General features: G+C 45.8%; 1 protein-coding gene across 5 annotated transcripts in view; it reads left to right on the top strand.

Annotated features, from left to right (window-relative positions):
* Nucleotides 1–714: 714 nt before the first annotated feature.
* npy2rl (neuropeptide Y receptor Y2, like) overlaps nucleotides 715–14311 on the top strand; it is a 37893-nt gene continuing 24296 nt past the window's right edge. The window contains exons 1-2 of one of the 5 annotated variants that reach the window (XM_027287753.1): nucleotides 782–802; nucleotides 3690–4082. The gene's annotated coding sequence lies outside the window, so the exon portion shown is untranslated. Of the gene's footprint in view, nucleotides 803–3621; nucleotides 4083–11102; nucleotides 11444–12771; nucleotides 12826–14311 lie in introns of those variants that run through there. The other 4 variants (XM_027287754.1, XR_003463728.1, XM_027287756.1 and 1 more) reach the window with 4 other exon arrangements.

Consider the following 14311-nt stretch of genomic DNA (forward strand, 5'->3'; position numbering starts at 1 on the left):
GACTTTTGTGAAAATAAATACTTAAATACTCAGTTTGTTCAGCGTTCTTTTCATTTTCACATTTCTTTCTTTCTTCGGACATTTTTAAATTGTTTTCTTTGGGCTCTGGCTGTGTGGGAGGTTATTCCTTGCCAGGTTAACTGCTGATTCGACTGCAGAAGCCTTGGCAATAGCATCTGGCAGCAACAAATTCCAGTTCCAGAGTGCTACCTCATCTGGAAAAAGTAGAAATTAACCTGAAGTCCAGGCTCGCACTCGGCTTGGATATCTATTATGCATTTTGAGGATATCTGCTGGATGCATCAGAAACTGAAACAGCTGAAACAGCCCAGTTAGTTGTTTCATTCAGGAAGAAGTTTTCTTTCTTTTAGTTTGCTGACTTTGTGTTTTACAGTGAAAACCCATTTTGTTCTGTCATCTTAACTTTTTCCAGAGTATTATTTTTATATATATACACACGTATATAGAAGCAGTCAAACAGAGACAGGCTGGATGACATGCAGCAAATTGCAATTGACTGGAAGTGAACCCAGACCGCTGTGACTGTACATGGGGTGCATGCTCTACAAGCTGAGGTCCTGTGGTACCATGGTAGGTCCTGTGGTACCATGGCCGTGTCTGGGTGAGTAACTGCTGATTTGGCTGCAGAGGCCTTGGCACTGTGGAAGGCAGGGTAACAGGAAGTCCAGCCCTAAGAGGGCGGAGTCTATAAAAAGGGCGGGGGAGCTCACCTGGGCCTTTCTTCCTGCACTGACACACCTGGGAGAGCAGCTGAGGCCAGCCTTTGTTTGGAGCTGATTTGGTAGGCTCCATTTTTAAATGTTTGAAAGCCTCATGTTATTATTGAAATAATCATTTGTTGTATAAAGTGTTTGTAGATTTTTCACGTTGGTGAGCGACTGATTGATTGAATGATTGTTTGAATACATCAGCCAGGAAACAGGTTTGACCAAGCAGTGCTGAGATATTTTAAAATGGATTTTAGTCCGTCAAAAACAAAAGGAACACGATTGTTTCTGAATATAGACTCCACAAGTCCGCCCTGGTCATGCAGTCTAGTCTAGTCCCAGGTTTGTTTTCTTTTTAACCATTTGGTTGGTTTGATTTGTGTTTTCTATCGTTTACTCCCTCTGGAGTGATTTATCAAAGCTATTGTTAATAAAATGTATATTTCTGGTATAGCAGTCGCTGGTTCCAGTTTATTCTGGGTCTTGGTATCACTTGGTCACAGCAGTAACATCTGGTAATGCCATATGGCTTTTAAAGCAAGTTTAATTATTGTTGAATTTGGCTGAAGTCCCTTCAGTTGTTTAAGGGATGCAGTAGTTTTACCCTTCCATTGCCAGCATGTGTGCAGTCGCATCATCACAGGATGCTAAAGACTAAAGATAATTGTCTACAGGATATAAATGCAGAATCAGTAGGCAAGGGACAAAGACCTGCCAGAAGCATTCTGGTTTCTGCTTGTAGTCCGCGTAGCTTTGAACAATCACATTTGTCTGAGGAGTTTGACTTGGAGAAGACTCATCAACTGTCGTCTAAAGCAGAGGTGTCAAACTTAAACCACCCAGTGGGCCATAACTGAAGGGACTACATCACGGGTCGTAGCAGATCCTAGCACGGACATTTTCTGTCGCTGATTAGTGTGCCAGTAAACAACCGAAGCTGGTGCACAGATTAGTGATCTCTTCTCAAGTTGGTAATCGGACTGCAGAGGACGTCTTGACCCGGATATCCAATGATTACACCAGAACTCATAAAAAACATTAGTCACTGGTCCCAGAGGTTTAATTGTCCCTAGATGATTCATTGGATTCCCAGATCGATGGAAGCCAAACTTTCTTGAAGGTCTTGTAGATCAATAATTGATTTCTTCAGTAAGCTCTTTCTTCTCTTTCAGTGTGCTGACTTTGATTTCCAATGTAAAAAAACTGTAATTTTCAGCCGCTATGTTTTCTGTACTGTCAACTCTTAACTCAGTAACTCAGTAATACCTAGTTTGTTTCAGTCAGACACTTTGAAGCCGTTTACTTTTGGCATCCGGCAGCGGTTGAGCTTCTGCTTTGCTGGGGTACCTGCTGACTTGGCTGTATAAGCCTTGGCAGTAGCATCTGGTGCATGTTCCAGAGCTGCCAAAAGGCGAAAAGAATGAACCTACTTGAGCCCAGACCTGCAGGAAGTTTAATCGATGATTACCTTCAGCTGTCTGTCAAAGGGGTTCGGTGGTAACTTTATTGCCAACAGGTGTGCAGAATCAGAATTACGGTGTTATCGTCTGATCATGACAAGACGGATAACAATAATTCCAGCTGTGTACTCCCCAGCAGACAGCGTGCACTCAATCATACCCAACAACAAATGTCTTCAAGGATGGATTTCCGTCCCTGCGTCGACACTCTGATGATACGTGTTGATCCTGAATGCTCTGCTGACTCCGTCCTCTGAGCTAAACCTTCAGACCGTCACACACAGCTCCCGCATGCCAAGACCACAGTGCACTGTTTTCACTTTGACCTACCAACAAACACCAACACCAACACACACACACCACATGCATGGCTGAACTGAACTCTGACACGCAAAGTTAATGTGACATCCTCGTCACAGCATGCAACATCTTCACACTGGCATCAGCTCTCACACACAGTCATGACAGTGGATCGGAACCAGGCCTGACGACAGCGATCACACATGACTGGTCGGTGTGTTACCCACAGCAGCGGGTCCACTCCAGATTCTTTGAGTTCTTCACTTTGATTGTGAAAGAGCAGCATTAACATGGCTCATTAATATCCATGAGTGTGGCTTCATAGTGGGTTTTCTTACACTGTGTACGTTATGCATGTGTGGTGGTTTTATTGGTTTCACTGTACTGCATTGTGATATATTTAATGTTTTATTCATTCGTCACGGAGACTACGTCCAGGTTTTAGACAGTCTGCGGGGACGTCACGGAGACTACGTCCAGGTTTTAGACAGTCTGTGAGGGTGGGATCTAGCAGAATCTGGTATTTTAGTTCCAGTCAGGCTGAAGAAGGATTCAGTCATTTATTAAGAACAATCTACAGGATATTTACAGTAAACTGTAGCTGCGGTTAGCTCAGTCAGCAGCTTCTATGGACCTGATGGCAGAGGAGAAAGAGTGAAGAGGACGCTGACAGAGGAGGCTGAGACCTCTCTGACAGTTTCCACCTTCAGGACAAACTGTTGCTGTCAGGTGTGGTCGTGTTGACATGAAATGTCAATGAGGACGTCTCCTCACCGTCCGTCTCTCCTCCTCTTCCTCATCTGTCTCCTACTTTCCTTCCAGCATCTCCTCTTCCTCCCAACAATCTTCTCTTCCCTCCTTCCCTTCCTCGCTTATTTCCCGTCTCTTTCTTACACTCATCCTACTTTGCATCTCTTCATTTCCTCTTTTTCTCATCCTTCCTTTCTTGCTCCCCCCTCTTCCTCCCTTCTCTCCTTCTTTCCATCCTTCTCTCTCTCCCAATAACCACCTCTTACCACCTTCTCTCCTAAACCCTCCACCTCTTCCTCCCTCAGCTGTCCTCCACTCCACCTCTCTCTCTCTCATTCCCCCCTCTCGCTCGCTCTCTTCTCTCCCCCTCTCTCTCTCTCTCTCTCTCTCTCCCTCTCTCTCTCTCTCTCCTCTGATCCTCCACTCGGCTTTTACGCGCCGGTGCGTAAAGCGCTTCACTCCCGTGTCCAGAGCGCACAGGACGGAGACACCGAGAGAGCAGAGAGGAGGAGTTGATGTTCATCCGAGGACACTTTCCTTCGTTAGAACATTGTCGGATTTTATTCACGCATGGTCGAGTCCACCGGCGGGTCCCGCTGATCCACAGTGACAGCAGCGCGGATGTGAGCGGAGGTTCTGGTTGGGACGGACGCGCGTGGATGTGGATTTAAACTCGCAGCCATCACCGAGCAGAGAGATCAATGTCAGCCGAGAGCCGCGACACCGAGTCCGGATGGAGAGGAGCGAGCCGGGACCTGTGAGCGCTGCCGGGACCCGAACTCCGAGCTAACACCGACCCGGACCGGAGCCACGTGCACGCGGAGAGAGACAGAGACAGAGAGGGGTCAGTGTGTCACACGAGCACGAGCACACACACACACACACACACACACACACACACACACACAGTCACTGTAGGATGCACAGCAATGCACGCGCACACAGACTGCGTGCGTGCATTGCACGCGACACCTATAGGCAGTCATACAGCGCAGCGCTGCACGCGCGTGCACACACGTGCACACACGTGCACGTTGGTTTTCCATATTTGTGTTTTGGTCAAATTAAATCTGATAGTTTGACACGTGACGGTGAAAGTCCGGGACCGGTTCCGGAGGCTCAGGTGCGCGAGCGGGCTGTGGAGTAATTGAAGGGTCACGTGCCCCTCGGGCCTTAGAAAAGACTTTGAACTGAAGGATGCTGGGAAATGATTCAGATAACAATGTCTGTCTGTAAAACCTGAAACTTTCTGTAGATTTTTAAACTCTTCATTTGAATTCTGATATTTTGCTTTGACAGTTTCTGCCTCCATCAACATGTCAGCATGTAGTTTTGTACTGATTAAAAAAGAGACTAAGACTTTTACAGTAGTAAATTACATCCAAATGTAAAGTGACAGTTTTCTGACATCACATTATATAATGTTATGATGTTATAATGTTTATAACTGCAGCATCTTTCTTTGTAACTTTGAGGTTTGATGCGTTTGATCAAAATCATAGAAAATCTGTAAAAATAAAAACAGTATTTCTCTGTAAAACCTTGACTGAAAGTTTCAGGACATTTAAAGTCTGTTAAAGTCTCAGCAGTGTTGTGAAACTTTAAGTCAAAGTTCTGCAGACTGTCGAGGATTTGACGGTGTCTCACTGTATTTTGTGAAAGTTCGGATCTTCGCTTCAACGTTAGAAATCGCCACAGATCTCAAAGATTCAAAGATGTTGACGCGTTGGAGATACGAGGTTTTCACGTCTTAATATGCTGTTTAATGACACACACACACACTCTCTCTCTCTCCATGATAAGCAGAACTCTGTTTAAACATTAATCTGAAATGTTCTGTCCTCTTCCACGGTCACAGTTCTGACCCGTGATGTGTTTGTGGAGCGGATCATCTCACAGCGACCTGTCAGACTTCTGCATGTTCCTGTCAATCAGTCAGAGGTGTAACGAGAAAAAGTGTCACAGCTGCTGACCCGTCTGTAACGAGTCCTCACTCAGACCAAATTTTTAATATCTGCGTCCTTCCAACGCCGAGCTTCGCTCCCAGAGAGCGACTCAGTGACTCAGAGCTTTGTGAGGATTACTGTGTGTGTGTGTGTGTGTGTGTGTGTGTGTGTGTGTGTGTCTGCTCACAGCTCAGATCAGTGATCAGCTCATTCTGATGCTAAATCTGCAGCTTTATGCAGCGAGTGTGTCGAAGGAGAAACAGACGTGTGTGTAAGTGATCAGTCCACCTCGACTGTGAACTTTAATAAACACATTTCTATAAGAACGAGGCGAGTAAGAGTAAGAGGAGGTAGGGAACAAGGAAGGATGATAAGGTGGGGAAAGGAAGGAGGAACTGAGGAGGATAAGGACAGGTAGATAGGTAACAGGATGCATGGAAGGGAAAGTAAAAGGAAATGAGCTAGGAAAGGAGGAGGTGAGGACAACGAAAAGGAAAGTTAGGGTTAGGAATGAGGGACATAAAGGAGGGAGGAAGGTAGGTAACAGCAGAAGGGGAAGGAAATGAGGAAGGAAAAGGGAACGAGGAAGTAGTGAAGGAGGTTTTAGTCTCATGATCAAATCTGACTTTGGCCAATCAGACGGCGTCTGTCTGATGACATCACCGGTTTGTCCTCGTCAATAGACGCCCGAGAGCGACGAGTGCGTCCGTTTGCTCGTTACGTAACCGTCAGAGCCGGCGGCCGTCCTGCTGTGCCGAGGCCTCGCCGTTTAACGGCCCCCTGCTGTGTGTGTGTGTGTGTGTGTGTGTGTGTGTGTGTAGATACCAGCACACACACATGCACACGTCTGATGACGTTACCATAGTTACAGATGTTGGCAATTAAAGTCACATGGTACACACACACACACACACAGGCGGAGGTTGATCTAACGGCTGCTGGCAGCTGAACACGTAACCTTTGACCTCAAGGCATCACCTTTCAATCATTCCGAGGGCCCGCCTGCTTTAAAGACGAAGGAGTCTGTCGTGTTTCCTAGTTTGTGTCCTGTCAGGAAGTAGAGGAGAGAGGAGGAGAAGAGCGAGGGAAGGAGGAAGGAGAGCGATAGGAAAAGGAGGCGATGAGGAAGAATTATGAGTTTCTGAGGATGTGGAGAAAGGTAGGAGGCAGAGAAGTGAAGGTACAGGTGGGGAGAGGAGATAAGGATGGATGATGATGATGTAGGGAAAGGACACAGGAGGTGGGGAAGGTGAGGAGGATGTAAGGATTGAGTAGAGGAAGTAAGAGGAGCAACAGGAGGAGGAAGGAAAGGGAAGGAGGAGTAGTAGTAGTAGTAGTAGTAGTAGTAGTAGTAGTAGGTGTAGTAGGTGTAGTAGTAGTAGTAGGAGGTGTAGTAGTAGTAGTAGTAGTAGTAGGAGGTGTAGGTGTAGTAGTAGTAGGTGTAGTAGTAGGTGTAGTAGTAGTAGGAGTAGTAGGTGTAGTAGTAGGTGTAGTAGTAGTAGTAGTAGTAGTAGTAGGTGTTGTTGTAGTAGTAGTAGTAGTAGTAGTAGGTGTAGTAGTAGTAGTAGTAGTAGGTGTAGTAGTAGTAGTAGTAGTAGTAGTAGTAGTAGTAGTAGTAGTAGGTGTTGTGGTAGTAGTAATAGTAGTAGTAGTAGGTGTAGTAGGTGTAGTAGTAGGTGTAGTAGGAGTAGTAGGTGTAGTAGTAGTAGGTGTAGTAGTAGGTGTAGTAGTAGTAGTGGTGTAGTAGTAGTGGTGTAGTAGTAGTAGGTGTAGTAGTAGTAGTAGTAGTAGTAGGTGTAGTAGGTGTAGTAGTAGTAGTAGTAGTAGTAGTAGGTGTAGTAGTGGTAGTAGTAGGTTTAGGTGTTGTTGTAGTAGTAGTAGGAGTAGTAGGTGTAGTAGTGGTAGTAGTAGGTTTAGGTGTTGTTGTAGTAGTAGTAGGAGTAGTAGGTGTAGTAGTGGTAGTAGTAGGTTTAGGTGTTGTTGTAGTAGTAGTAGGAGTAGTAGGTGTAGTAGTAGTAGTAGTAGTAGTAGTAGTAGTGGTGTAGTAGGTGTAGTAGTAGTAGTGTAGTAGTAGTAGTAGTAGTAGTAGGTGTAGGTGTAGTAGTAGTAGTAGTAGTAGTAGGTGTAGTGGTAGTAGTAGTAGTAGTAGTAGGTGTAGGTGTAGTAGTAGTAGGTGTAGTAGTAGTAGTAGTAGTAGTAGTAGTAGTAGTAGGTGTAGGTGTAGTAGTAGGTGTAGGTGTAGTAGTAGTAGTAGTAGTAGTAGTAGGTGTAGTAGTAGTAGTAGTAGTAGTAGGTGTAGGAGTAGTAGTAGGTGTAGGAGTAGTAGTAGGTGTAGTAGTAGTAGTAGTTGTAGTAGTAGTAGGTGTAGTAGTAGTAGTAGTTGTAGTAGTAGTAGTTGTTAAAGGAGAAGAAGGGAAGAGGTAGGAAAGGAGAGGATAGGAGGCGAGGAGGAGGAGATGAGGAAGGAAACAGGGAGGTAGGAAATGAAGGACAGGAGGAAGTGTAGAAGGATAAATGAAGGTAGAACATGTATCCTTCCTCCTCAGCGCCCCCGGTGGCCCGTCATGTCCACAGAGGCTGCTGAGCCCGGCTCCGGTTCTGGCATGACACTGCAGTGTGAGCAGCTGTCTTGTAGTTTCTCTCTCTCTCTCTCGGTGTGTTGTCATGTCTCTCCATCATCCTCCCCCACCTCTCTCTCTGTTTTCCCTTCAGCTGTCGACAACACGTGTCCTTGTTTGTGTTAGAACACACACACACACACACACACACACACACACACACACACACTGATTGTCGGACCCTCCGGCGCCTCTAAAGGTTTCATGGGAGGAGACACGAGTCCTGCTGGGAATGTCACAGGAAAATCAGAAAGATGCTGAATGCATGAAATAATGAGACTGTGCCGCCTCTGCTCATACACGTGGTGGTTGGTTTCAGTCCCACCCTGCCCTCCACCCTGAGGAGCTCCAACATGTCCAGCTGAAGATCAGAAGAAGCCGCCTCAGTGGACGTGAAAGCTGGGCTTTGTTTCTTTGCTCCATGCAGACCACAAACAGACTTTAGGACTTGTGCAACACACCGTGGTGCATCCATTTCAAAATAAAAGCACGGACTAGGCCTTTTTAATTGACAGCAGTTCAGCAGGTAGCCACCATGCACAGGTGGAGGTGTGCACCAGGCAGCTCGTTAGGTCTGTGTGAAGGTAACTGCAGCGACATTTAAATTAATTAGATTAGATTTCAGTGGGTTTGAAAACATGAATGTTTCAGCGCTTGTTGTTGTTGTTGTTGCTGGTCTGACCCACATGGCCCGTCCCTCGAGTCATGCATTTCTGTTTTATTCTGGAAAAACCTGAAAGAAAATCCTCCGCTGACTCACGTCAGAGTTTGAGAAGTCGGATCAGACGATTCAGAATTCAGAACAGCGCTGACAGAGCGCAGTCTGTTCACGCTGTGTGTACGTCTGCAGTCAAACACATGTGTATGAATGTTGTCTACATTATGAGGCAGAGCAGCCGACGCTCAGAGTAAACGTCCAAGTGCTGCTGCTTATTGTATTAAGGCCGTTCATGTATACAATGAACACAGAGACAAAGACTGAAGATGGATTGAGTCATTATACCGTTGTGTTTACTTCTTTACTTCGACTTTACCCACCAGTGCAGTGAAAAGTCAGGACATGTTTGGAAAATGGAAACATTTTGGGGAAAGTGAGGACCTTCTTGGAGAAGAAAGTTCAGACATGATAGAGTTGTGACATTTTGGGATTTGTAAAACATTTATGAAGGACGGGGTCGGGACGTTTTTCTGACCTTTTGAAGAATAAAAAGTCCAACTAAAGGCAGATTTTCTTCCCCGTGTTGTGTAATCCTCTTTACATAACGCTGTGTGTTCTGCACTGCTTGACATACAGTCATATTTACTGCGCACGCTGCACAGTTTTATTTATGTTCCCTGCTCGCTGTTCTCTGGCATCATTGGACCATGTTTTCTGTTCCGCTCGCTCGAGCGAGTCGAAGCAGATCAAGTGAAACAAAAGGACAGTTTAATTAAGAGGTCGGGTTTAATATCGTACAGCGTGTCAGCTCGTTATCACGCTGCACACTATTTACCTACACAACATTCCTCCCTCCGTTCAGCTTCACTTCCCTCGCTCACGTCTGTTTCTACGTTCTCCTTTGTCTCCTTCTGTTTTTGTCACTTCCTTCCTCTCATGACCAAAAGTTTATGGACACCAGAACAAAAACACAGGCGCCATGCTCTCCAAGGTCCGTCTTCATATAACTTGTTGGGATAATTTCAGCACATCTTCCAGCCAATAACAACAGAATTGTCAGATTGTGCTCAGCCCTCCTCTCCATCTTGTCCTCTGTCCTCTCATCCCTCTCTCTCTCCCTTCCTATCAGGGGAATTAATTAAAGCTGACATTATTATTGAGTTTAAGGCCGATTTGCTCGGAACATTCGGCAATAAAATAACGTGTTCAACAACCTATTACCACACACACACGGACACACACACACACATACACACACACAGGCGTAGGCAATCATTGCTCTGTTAGCCGTATGGCCAGTGGCTTTGCCCGAGCGTCTGATAAGTTCAAATACATCAACTCATTATGGAAGAGAGCAGATGAAACGCACACATCATTATTTTTCTTTTATACCTATCACACACACACACACACACACACACACACACACACACACACAGTATATTTTCCTGCTGGCCGAGCTCTTAATGAGTTGCAGAGCATAAACTTTGCATCTCGGTGTCTCTGCTGGGTCGGTGTTTCTGTCTCTGTCCATAATAAACATGTTTCATGTCCTCGGAGCAGACCTGTAAAGAAGATGTATGAGAAGACATAAACACGCCGTTAATGAAACTGATGTCTGAGATCGTGCATGCTGACGTGTTAACAACATGTGATCATGTGGTGTCACGAGTTCCCATTGGCTGATGGACATGTGGGTTAAACCATGTCTCTAAGCGTGGGGGGTTCCCTGATATTTAACAGGATCCTCTTATTTCTCGTGTTCCTGCCTTATTTCCATTCGAACAGGCGAGTTGTAGGAAAGGTCGGGCATGTTGGAGCCTGACTCAGTCCCACCATGAGCGAGCACCTGGCGGCGTTGGCAGGGAAAAGCTTCCCAGCTCCCGGTGGGCGACCACCAGCCGACGTACATCATTGATGCTCTTGTTTGGTGATAGTTGACGGTTTAATGCGCCGTTAAAAAAGGCAGCAGTGCATCATGGGCTTTGAGCAGAGCCCGTGTAAACACTTCACACACACGTTACCGTGTAATTCTTCACGAGGCGTGACGTCTGTGTTTGTTTCGCCCTCAGATGAATCTTTTATCTTCGGTTTGAGCGACTCCTCCTGCTGACGGCGAGCGTTGGCATTTACGTCGTGGCTCCACGCCTCCTTCATTTGATTTCACTTCATCCGCCACACACACACACACACACACACACACACACACACACAGTCTGACAGCTGGCCTGGAGGTGAGACGGGAAACGTTCATTGAACGTTCGGTCTTCGTTACGGATGCTTTAAACATCAGATTACTTTTCATTCAACGCGTCATCCGTCGTTCTCTTCGTCTTTCTTTGTCTTTTCTCCTCCTGTCCTTGCTCCCCCTCACTTTCAGTCCCTGCTACCTTTTTCCTCTGTCCTCTGCATAAACATTCATCTCGACATGCTCAGGTATGTTCGGTATTTTGCCGTGTGAGCACAAACGCAGTCCGCCCACGCAGGTGTTCTCACATTACCTGATCTGATCCCTGATCAGGACTGTGTGGGCGTGCAGCGACACACCTTTATCGCTCTCATTGGTGCGCTGACCCTGGAGCTGAAATGAGCCGGAGCAGCTGAGAATGCTCATGTTAGTGTTTGACAGAGGTTTATTTGTCTCTCAGTGTTCACGCCGACAGAGCGCCGTCCTTCGGATACTCGGCGCCGACCTGCTCGCTCACCGTAACTCGCTGTGATTTACACCTTCAGTTCGACTCTCCAATTAGTCGATCCGCTGTGCATCAGAGAGTCCTTGAGGAAGACGAGTTCACTCGCCTGAACACAAAGTTTGACTTTATGAGTCGCTGAGGGGAAGATTCACCGACTGAAGTTTATTTACAAAGTTTGTCACGGAGAGCTTCGGCTCTACAACTCACTCCAACTCTGTCAAACATACAGGAAGGAGGAAAGGCCAGGATGGATGGATCCACAGACACTTGTCTCCAGTGCGGCTCTCGGGGTTCGTATCAAGGTGGTTTTCTTTCACACAATCCACTGATCACAGCTCATTTATCGTGATTCCCTTTGAGTTCCTGATTAAGACCTCAAACATTTCAGTGACGAGACGTTAAATCTTTTCGACATCTGAAGCGTGACGTCTCCCGAACAGAGAGCGAAGCGTCTTCCTGCTCTGGCCTCGCCTCTTTCTGCTCGCGCTCGCTGGGACGAGGACAAAAATAGGTGGTGCTGCCAGTGACAGGGAAGTGAGAAAATGGAGTGATGAATAAATCATTGTATGGTGATGCGCGGCTAAATGGAGAGAGAGAGAGAAAGAAAGGATGCATTAGAGAGAAGAGTGGCTGAGTATCTGTGCACGAGTGGATGGCACTTCTCACATTTCGAGGATTAAGCCGACATGGCCGAGCCGACAGAGTTACTTTAGAATTACTGTTTGTACCTGAGAACTGTCATGACCTGAAGCTCAGAAGCTCCAGTTCTGCCTGCAGGTAGTTCTTTATTACCTTTTATATCTACGTATGGAGCAGGTCCTGTTACACCATGTTTGTTGAAAGAAGACGTGTAAAAGAAGAAGACGTGTTTGCTGGTTCTGGCTGAAGTTTGAGAAGTTAAACGTCGACAAATATACCGTTTTAAAATCCCGTCTTTATATTCATCTTGTATCATATCTGATCTGTCAAAAGTTACAAAGCTCCTCGTCGATGCTCCAGGCTATATAAGTTACAGGTTGTTTCACCAGCTGCATACTTTGGTTCCTGATGCGCCTTCACTGTTGGATCAGATTGTTTTTTTTGGGAGGGTGATGGTTCATCATCCATCGACTGAACTCTGCATTTCTTTTCGGGTCGTGTTTACGATCAATATCTGGAAGACTGAGCATGAAAGATTTCGTCTTTGTTCTTCAGACGAAGGAGCCGAGACGAAGTGTTTGATAAGAAGAAATACGACTAAACACCTGGAATTTTTGTTTCTTTTGAATGGAGTTTTCAACTTCAGCTCGTGTGTGATAAAAAAGGCTCTGGTGTGCCAGGCGGCAGCTTGTCGGTCCATCTGTAATCAGCCTCACACATCCTCAGTCCTGAAACTGAAGAGCCGGAGCTGCTGGCTGCAGCCGAGCGATTACACCTGGTGGGAAAGGTGAACAGTGTTGAACTGGAGACGGTGTTCAGTCGTCCAAAAAGCTTCTGAGAGGGAGTCTGCAGTTTGTGGGTTTTGGTTTCCTCTTCACTCTCTTCTCCTCTGTCATTATGTCCATAGAAGCTGCTGACTGCTGGGCCGGTAAACCTCTTCTACCCGGTGCTCTGAGCTCACAGTCTGGGCAGCCTGGCTTACAAAGTGAGCTAACACAACCTAACAGCAGCTACGGTTGGCAGTATGTACGTGGTGAGTACTTTAGGGCCCCCGTACGGACCAAGAGGGAAGATTGTTTGATTCATATGATTCACGACTTCTTCGATATCACTTTCTGAGCTGTCAGACGCACGAGTGGAAAATGAGTTATTTATTAATTGAAATCAAAATGTCAGAGATAATTACTTTAATTTCACCTGCAGCTGTTTAGATTTTCTCTCGTCTACCTGAAGCTGCGTTCTGACATTTAAACAATGTTGGCATTTGGAAGCACCGCCACCGAGAAGATGACTGTTGAAATCTATTAATCCTCAGTCACTCCTCTGGTCATGAGGCAGCAAAGAAACCTCCATCATAAGACGTAATAATCAGTGTTTGAGCTGCTCTTGGTAATTAAACCAACAGCGTGCCTTTGGCTGTCAGTCCTGCTCACACAGTAATGAACAATGTGAAATCTTCATTCAGGATCAATCCTTAATCAGCACAGTAATGTCACTTTTCAAACTTTAATGGGCTGCTGGGATTGGCTCCACTTCTCCCCAGTCTGGAGCGTTTGATTTCTTTGTCTTGTTGGTTTTATTTCCCCTCACTCGCCTCCTCTCTTTGTTCTTTTCTCTTACCCGATATCTTCCTCTTGTTGCTGCTGCCTTCTGTTTAATTGGAGCAGAGGAAGTGTCGAAGAATCCTCTTAAAGCAAACGATTAAACTTTAGGGTCGGCTGCTCAAATGAACAATGACTAAAAGTGTCTCGCACGTTATCAGTGGGTCGTCCGGAGGTTCAGACTTAAACATTGCACAGAAAGTGTTTTTGCAGTCTTTTATCATGAGCTCCGGTTCTGGCATGACACCGGCTCCGTGTTATGTTATACCCTCTCCTTTTAGCTGCCAAATGATCCACTGTGTTCACCAGCAAAACTCCAGTCGTGTCTGTTTGCTGCTGGGCAGGTCGTGTATAGTCGGTTTATCAAAGTAAAAACCCAAACTGGGATCTAAAAGATGCTAAAAATCTCTGCGGAGCTGCCCGGTTGGTTAGAAACTTGTTTTGCCGTTCAGGTGTGAGCACTTTGTGACGTTTCCCAGAAGTCTTTGTTCTTGCTTTTTTGGGACTGTTATTGTTACGTGGACCGCCGGATCTCATTTTGCATTTTGACTGACAGGGATGATTCGAGGAAGCCACAGCATCACGGCATCGGTGAACTTCACGGCAGCTCATCTGGCCCCCGGAGGACGAACTCCTCACAGAGTTTTAAATATTTTATCTCTTTTATTCTCTCCACTCTCTGATTTGTCTTAATAATTAAAACACTGTGGGCAAGTGAGCTGCTTGGAAAAGATTTCAGAGAGGGAAAAACAACACAAACATATAGTTTTTTCATCTTTTCTGCCTTCTTATTGATCGTTGTATACCTTGATGATTGAATCAATCCTGAAACCAGGGTCAAGGACTTCAGGTCAGTTATCTCACCACCAGCTCTTGAGGACAGAGGTCTCCATTAGTTATTCCATTGGAAATATAATT

The sequence above is a fragment of the Larimichthys crocea genome, chromosome XIV, assembly GCF_000972845.2.
Source record: "Larimichthys crocea isolate SSNF chromosome XIV, L_crocea_2.0, whole genome shotgun sequence".
In the NCBI taxonomy this organism is placed as follows: domain Eukaryota; kingdom Metazoa; phylum Chordata; class Actinopteri; family Sciaenidae; genus Larimichthys; species Larimichthys crocea.